This window comes from Schistocerca serialis, chromosome 10 (assembly GCF_023864345.2).
Source record: "Schistocerca serialis cubense isolate TAMUIC-IGC-003099 chromosome 10, iqSchSeri2.2, whole genome shotgun sequence".
Taxonomy (NCBI): domain Eukaryota; kingdom Metazoa; phylum Arthropoda; class Insecta; order Orthoptera; family Acrididae; genus Schistocerca; species Schistocerca serialis.
The window spans coordinates 82176984-82185216 of NC_064647.1; positions in this window are offsets into that span (position 1 = coordinate 82176984).

The window sequence follows — 8233 nt, forward strand, 5'->3', positions numbered from 1 at the left end:
ATCCAGACACATGTAAGTCAGAAATAATTTCATTTTATAATGTAATCAAGGGTGGTGTAAAGGAGCTAAATTAGAAAAATGTGAATTGCACCTTTAGCAGAACTCATAGATGGCCTACGGAAATAAATTTTACCAATGTTGGTGTGGGGTGTGGTGGCAATGCTTTCATTCTTCATTAAAACTACTCTCACATCCAGAAAATGACAAGTCTTGGCTTTATGAGAACTCTTGCAAAGCTGCTGGTGTACCCTGAAATACATCACCGAGGTGAAGGATCTTTCATACAAACTGTTGTTCTGATTGAGGAGAAGTCCAAAAATTGGCGATTAACCAGAGAGACCTGAACAGTAAGTGTATGTGTTTTTTTTTTTTTTTTTTCGTTTTTTTAATTTCTAAAACATGCTACTGTTAAAATCTTAAACTGAAGAGTAGAACAAAGTACCCATGGCACAACTGCAGCAAACCAATATGCTAGGACAATGCCAAAAAAATTTGTGGAAAGTAAGTGACAAACATAGTACTTGCGTATTTCGTAAATTTTTGATGTGTGTCTTAGATTTATATATTCTGACAATGTTAAGTGCTGTTGTCACATGTTGTGTGCTGTCCAAAGACCGGTTGATGCAGCTCTACATGGTACTCTATCCTGTATAAGCCTCTTCCTCTCCAAATAATTACTGAATCCTACATGCATTTGCAACTGTTTACTGTATTGTCTCTTGGTTTCCCTCTACTATTTTTACACCCCACACTTACTCCAACACTATACTGATGATCCTTGATGTCTCAGTACATGTCCAATACCTTCTTTTTAGTTAGTTTATAACACAAATTTCTTGTCTCCCAAATCCTATTCAGTACCAGCTCATTTTTTATGCAATCTACCCATCTAATATTCAGCATTCTTCTGAAGCACCACATATCAAAATCTTGTATTCTCTTCTTTTCTGAATTGTTTATTGTCCATGTTCCACTTACAAGGCTACACTCCAGACAAATACCTTCAGAAAAGACCTTCTGACAATTAAATCTATATTCAGGGTTAACAAATTTCTCTTCTTTAGAAAAGCTTTTCTTGCCATTGCCACCCTGCATTTCATATCCACTTTTCTTGGGCCATCATCAGTTACTTTACTGCCCTAATAGCAAAATTTATCTACTACTCTTAGTGTCTTGTTTGCTGTGTCAGCAGTACTTGATTAAACTCAACTACATTCTATTACCTTTCTTTTGCTTTTGTTTATGTTAATCTTTTATCCTTATTTCAAGACACTGTCCATTCCGCTTAACTGTTCTTCCAAGTCCTCTGCTGTCTCTGTCAGAATTACAATGTCATCGTCAAACCTCAAAATTTTTATTTTTTCTCCTTGAACTTTAATTCTTTGTCCAGTGTTGTGTTTGGTTTCCTTTACTGCTTATTGAAAGTACAGATTGAATAACATTGGGGATAGGCCACAACATTGTCTCACTCCCTTCTTGACCACTATTTTTCTTTCATGCACTTTGACTTTTAAAAGTGCTATATGGTATTAGTGAAGTTCGGTGGCAGGAGGAACAAGACTTCTGGTCAGGTGACTACAGGGTTATAAACACAAAATCAAATAGGGGTAATGCAGGAGTAGGTTTAATAATGAATAGGAAAATAGGAATGCGGGTAAGCTACTACAAACAGCATAGTGAACGCATTATTGTGGCCAAGATAGATACGAAGCCCACACCTACTACAGTAGTACAATTTTATATGCCAACTAGCTCTGCAGATGACGAAGAAATTGAAGAAATGTATGATGAAATAAAAGACATTATTCAGATTGTGAAGGGAGACGAAAATTTAATAGTCATGGGTGACTGGAATTCAAGTGTAGGAAAAGGGAGAGAAGGAAACATAGTAGGTGAATATGGATTGGGGGACAGAAATGAAAGAGGAAGCCGCCTGGTCGAATTTTGCACAGAGCACAACATAATCATAACTAACACTTGGTTTAAGAATCATGAAAGAAGGTTGTATACATGGAAGAACCCTGGAGATACTAAAAGGTATCAGATAGATTATATAATGGTAAGACAGAGATTTAGGAACCAGGTTTTAAATTGTAAGACATTTCCAGGGGCAGATGTGGACTCTGACCACAATCTATTGGTTATGACCTGTAGATTAAAACTGAAGAAACTGCAAAAAGGTGGGAATTTAAGGAGACGGGACCTGGATAAACTAAAAGAACCAGAGGTTGTACAGAGATTCAGGGAGAGCATAAGGGAGCAATTGACAGGAATGGGGGAAATAAATACAGTAGAAGAAGAATGGGTAGCTTTGAGGGATGAAGTAGTGAAGGCAGCAGAGGATCAAGTAGGTAAAAAGACGAGGGCTAGTAGAAATCCTTGGATAACAGAAGAAATATTGAATTTAATTGATGAAAGGAGAAAATATAAAAATGCAGTAAGTGAAACAGGCAAAAAGGAATACAAACGTCTCAAAAATGAGATCGACAGGAAGTGCAAAATGGCTAAGCAGGGATGGCTAGAGGACAAATGTAAGGATGTAGAGGCCTATCTCACTAGGGGTAAGATAGATACCGCCTACAGGAAAATTAAAGAGACCTTTGGAGATAAGAGAACGACTTGTATGAATATCAAGAGCTCAGATGGAAACCCAGTTCTAAGCAAAGAAGGGAAAGCAGAAAGGTGGAAGGAGTATATAGAGGGTCTATACAAGGGCGATGTACTTGAGGACAATATTATGGAAATGGAAGAGGATGTAGATGAAGATGAAATGGGAGATACGATACTGCGTGAAGAGTTTGACAGAGCACTGAAAGACCTGAGTCGAAACAAGGCCCCCGGAGTAGACAATATTCCATTGGAACTAATGACGGCCGTGGGAGAGCCAGTCCTGACAAAACTCTACCATCTGGTGAGCAAGATGTATGAAACAGGCGAAATACCCTCAGACTTCAAGAAGAATATAATAATTCCAATCCCAAAGAAAGCAGGTGTTGACAGATGTGAAAATTACCGAACTATCAGCTTAATAAGTCACAGCTGCAAAATATTAACACGAATTCTTTACAGACGAATGGAAAAACTAGTAGAAGCCAACCTCGGGGAAGATCAGTTTGGATTCCGTAGAAACACTGGAACACGTGAGGCAATACTGACCTTCCGACTTATCTTAGAAGAAAGATTAAGGATAGGCAAACCTACGTTTCTAGCATTTGTAGACTTAGAGAAAGCTTTTGACAATGTTGACTGGAATACTCTCTTTCAAATTCTAAAGGTGGCAGGGGTAAAATACAGGGAGCGAAAGGCTATTTACAATTTGTACAGAAACCAGATGGCAGTTATAAAAGTCGAGGGACATGAAAGGGAAGCAGTGGTTGGGAAGGGAGTAAGACAGGGTTGTAGCCTCTCCCCGATGTTGTTCAATCTGTATATTGAGCAAGCAGTAAAGGAAACAAAAGAAAAATTCGGAGTAGGTATTAAAATTCATGGAGAAGAAATAAAAACTTTGAGGTTCGCCGATGACATTGTAATTCTGTCAGAGACAGCAAAGGACTTGGAAGAGCAGTTGAATGGAATGGACAGTGTCTTGAAAGGAGGATATAAGATGAACATCAACAAAAGCAAAACAAGGATAATGGAATGTAGTCTAATTAAGTCGGGTGATGCTGAGGGAATTAGATTAGGAAATGAGGCACTTAAAGTAGTAAAGGAGTTTTGCTATTTGGGGAGCAAAATAACTGATGATGGTCGAAGTAGAGAGGATATAAAATGTAGGCTGGCAATGGCAAGGAAAGCGTTTCTGAAGAAGAGAAATTTGTTAACATCGAGTATAGATTTAAGTGTCAGGAAGTCATTTCTGAAAGTATTCGTATGGAGTGTAGCCATGTATGGAAGTGAAACACGGACGATAAATAGTTTGGACAAGAAGAGAATAGAAGCTTTCGAAATGTGGTGCTACAGAAGAATGCTGAAGATTAGATGGGTAGATCACATAACTAATGAGGAAGTATTGAATAGGATTGGGGAGAAGAGAAGTTTGTGGCACAACTTGACCAGAAGAAGGGATCGGTTGGTAGGACATGTTCTGAGGCATCAAGGGATCACCAATTTAGTATTGGAGGGCAGCGTGGAGGGTAAAAATCGTAGAAGGGAGACCAAGAGATGAATACACTAAGCAGATTCAGAAGGATGTAGGTTGCAGTAGGTACTGGGAGATGAAAAAGCTTGCACAGGATAGAGTAGCATGGAGAGCTGCATCAAACCAGTCTCAGGACTGAAGACCACAACAACAACAACAACAACATATGGTTTCTGCACAAGTTGTAAACAATCTTTTGAACCCTGTATTTTACCCCTGCTACCATCAAATTTCAAAGAGTATTTTCCAGTCAACAATATCAACTCTTTCTCTATGTCTAAAAATGTTATAAATGTAGGGTTACCTTCCACTAACCTATGTTCTAATAGAAGTTATAGAGTTGATATTGCCTCTTACATTTCTCTGGAACCCAAACTGACTTTTCCAGAGGTCTGCTTCCACCAGTTTTCCCATTCTTCTGTAAATAATTCCCATTAATATTTTGAAGCCATGAACTACTGAACTAATAGTTTGGTAAAATTCATACATGCCAGCACTTGCTTTCTGTGGATTGCTAAGTATTACTATCTCCTTGAAGTCTGAGGGTACTCCTGTCTGTCTCATACATCTTTCACATCAGGTAGAATAGTTTTGTGATGGCTTGGTCACCTAAGCATATCAGTAGTTCTAGGGGATGTTGTCTACTTCAGTACTTTGTTTCAATTTAGGTTTTTCAGTGCTCTGTAAAATTTTTCTACCCATCTGATCATCTATTTCTTCTCCCCTTTCTATAATACTGTCTTCAGTTTTGTTTTTCTTGTGTAGTCACTCAGTATACCCCTTCCATCTTCCCCTTCTTTACTTAGTAATGGATGTCTGTCTGAGCTCTTGATATTCTCCAAAGGTCTCTTTAATTGGACGGTATCTGCCTTTTCCCTAATTGTGCATTTGCTCTTTAGCAGTCTGTGCTTAGCTGTTTTGCATTTGATGTCAATTTTATTTTTTATACATCTGTATTGCCATTTGCCTGATTCATCTGCTGCATAGTTATATTTTCTCCTTCCCTCAATTAAAGTCAATATCTTCAGTGTTGTCGAAGGATTTCTACTACACGTTGTTTTTCACCTTTTTCATCCTCTGCTTCATCTCTAAAAGCAATGCCTTCAGTTTTAATCTGCAGTTCATAACCCACAGATGATGATCAGGGGCCATATCTGCCCCAGGATACATCTTACAGTTTAAAATATGGTTAAGAAATCTCTGTCTTATTACGTAATCAAATCAAAAAACAAGTTTAATAAATTAAAATTCCTACAATTTGTGTCCCTTAAAAAAATAAGATAAGTGTTTTGCAGATATTTGTGGGGATGCAGAGATCAATTTCCATTGCTGCTAAACATGGAGTTCATTTTCCATAGTTGAACTTTTCAACATATTGGTGTTCGTAATACCAGTTGAAATTGCTGGACAAATCACTCGTGTGTGGAAGGGGCAAGGTCAATGACCAACTGCAGTGATATCTCTTGCGCCAAATCACTCTGATCTGTTGCTCACGAGTGTGATGTTTAAACTGCTGTGAATCCACTTAACATGGACCAGACTTCAGTAACGAGCACATGCCCAAAGGAGGTACTCTGTTGTTATTGTTGCAAGATACCAACTAAACTCTAAAATTCAATAAAACGTGTCTGCTATCTTTCGACCTGCATCAAACAGAAAGCTCCCCAGAACCCAACTACCTATTAAAATTTGTTACACAATAAAAATACTAATTATTTTAATGAAACTTATTTAAATGATATCAAAATGGGTCCCAGTATTTGGGTTAGGTGTCAGTACCTCTACATTTGGAATACCTAATGTGAAATTAGATAGAATTTCTGAATACCAAAATGAAATTCAAGATACCATGAAATTTCACCATTTATTTTCTTAACTGGTATTCACATAAGATCAACAAGCTGCAATAAATTTTAAATCGTGAAATCTAATGGACTAAAGAGGTTATACCACATATAAATGCTGATACAAGTTAATTAGTAGAACAGAAGGGTGGCATACCAAGTTTGCTAGCAGGAGAACATATGGATAATACTATTCTGGAATTGAAAGACAAACATATAATTTATCATTTTTTGATAGTTAATTGAGTGGTTACATGAATCTGACCTCAGTGTAAACGCAGTCTCAGACACCATACTTTGCCCAATAAATCACTGGTGAGCTACACGAGCATTTACATGTACGGAGTGACAATTTCAGATTTAATACAATTGCTGTTCCAGTAGTTCTTAAACTTCATCAGAGTCTCGGTCCCAAAACCAAATGCTACAGATACATCTTACTGATTGCATGCAACTGAAAGATGTGTGTCTCTGCTGCTGGATGAACCCCAGACGTCAGTTGTGGGACAGCCAGATGGCCCTCGTCCCCGAAATCCTTCTGTCTCCACAACTGTTCAGTGTAAAATTTTTCAAAGTCCAGGGTGAGTGGGAAGAGTGCTTAATGAACACTGAGATGTGAGACATCATTCCTATAGTGCCTACCACATAATCACCTGAGACTCTCCTTCTCTGCTTCAGAGTTCAGTATTTTAATTTTGCGCATCTCCCTCTGCCAGTCGGAGGCCTATCTCTGAAGCTTCTGGCCAGTGGAAAGTTTAATAACATAGTTACATCTCCTACCTAGAGGATTTTCTGACTGCATCAATGGGCAGAAAAAATAAAAGTCCAAGGCTCAGTGCCAGACTGGTGCCTTCAAGCCTCACGAAACTGAAAACAAACGTAATCCAAAGTGGCAACTGCTTCTCTTGCAACGTAGAAAACATCCTCTGAGAAACATTGTACGACCTTGTTGCAACATCAACATTGTCCATTGCTATGTTTCCTGAGAGAACCTCATATCCACAGGCACTATTCCCTAGTACCAGCGAGGTGCCCCATTACCAGTGCCACCCTGACACCGCTCAACTAATGTAGCTGACATCATGCCAGTGAACCCTCACTGCAATAGGAATCTTCCCTTCAGGGCAGCCACCAGGTAAATTGTGACCAACTTCCTTCTTCCACTAGTCCCTGCAACTTACACGGAAACCATGAAACTAGCATGCAGTTGGCATATAATGCATGCTAAAAGTATGCATTGTATGCACTTGAATCTGAAATAAATTGAAAGAAGGAGATGACATGAAACTGTTGATGGATTACATAACCATTCATTGATCTCTGTGAAGCAGTTTAATATCGCAGGCATGATTTAATTATTTCCCGAATCAGCATATCAACAGGAAGAAATGAATTAAAAATGAGAGGAGGCAGCCTAGCCTTAGGCTGATGATGCCTCTCATTGTTATTTGTAACATCTGCGGCCTGCAGCTAACTTAAGCTTTTCTTATTGGAGCTTTTGCACATTTCTTGGTGAGATTTTTGGGAAAACATCACCCACATAATTCCAAAGGTAGCAAGAGCTGAAAAGTGTGAAAATTGTTGCATAATCAGCTTAACATCTCATGCCTCCAAGTTGCTGACAAAAATATTATACAGAATAATGGAAAAGAAAATAGGGGATCTGTTAGATGATGATTAGTTTGACTTAAGGAAAGTTAAAGGCACCAGAGAGGCAGTTCTAATGTTGCAGTTAACAGTGGAAACAACACTGAAGAAAAACCAAAACATGTTCATAGGATTTGTCAACCAGGAAAAAGTGTTTGACAATGTAGAATGGTGCAAGAAGTTTAAAGTTCTGAAAAAATAGAGGAGTAAGCTGTAGGAAAATACTGGTAATATATAACAGTACAAGAACCAAGAGGGAACAATAACAGTGAGAGACCAAGAACGAAGAAAGGGATGTTGCCTTTAGCCCCTACTGTTGAATCTATACATCGAAGAAGCAATGACGGAAATAAAAGAATGATTCAAGTGCAGGATTAAAATTCAGGTTGAATGGGTATCACTGATAAGACTCTCTGATGACATTGCCATTCTGAGTGACAGAGAAGAAGAGTAACAGGATCTGTTAATGAAATGGGCAGTCTACTGGGCACAGAATATGGTCTGAGAGTGAATCGAAGAAAGACAGAAGTAATGAAAAGTAGCAGAAATCAGAACAGTGAGAATTGTGGATCACAAAGTAGACAAAGTCGAGCAGTTCTACTAT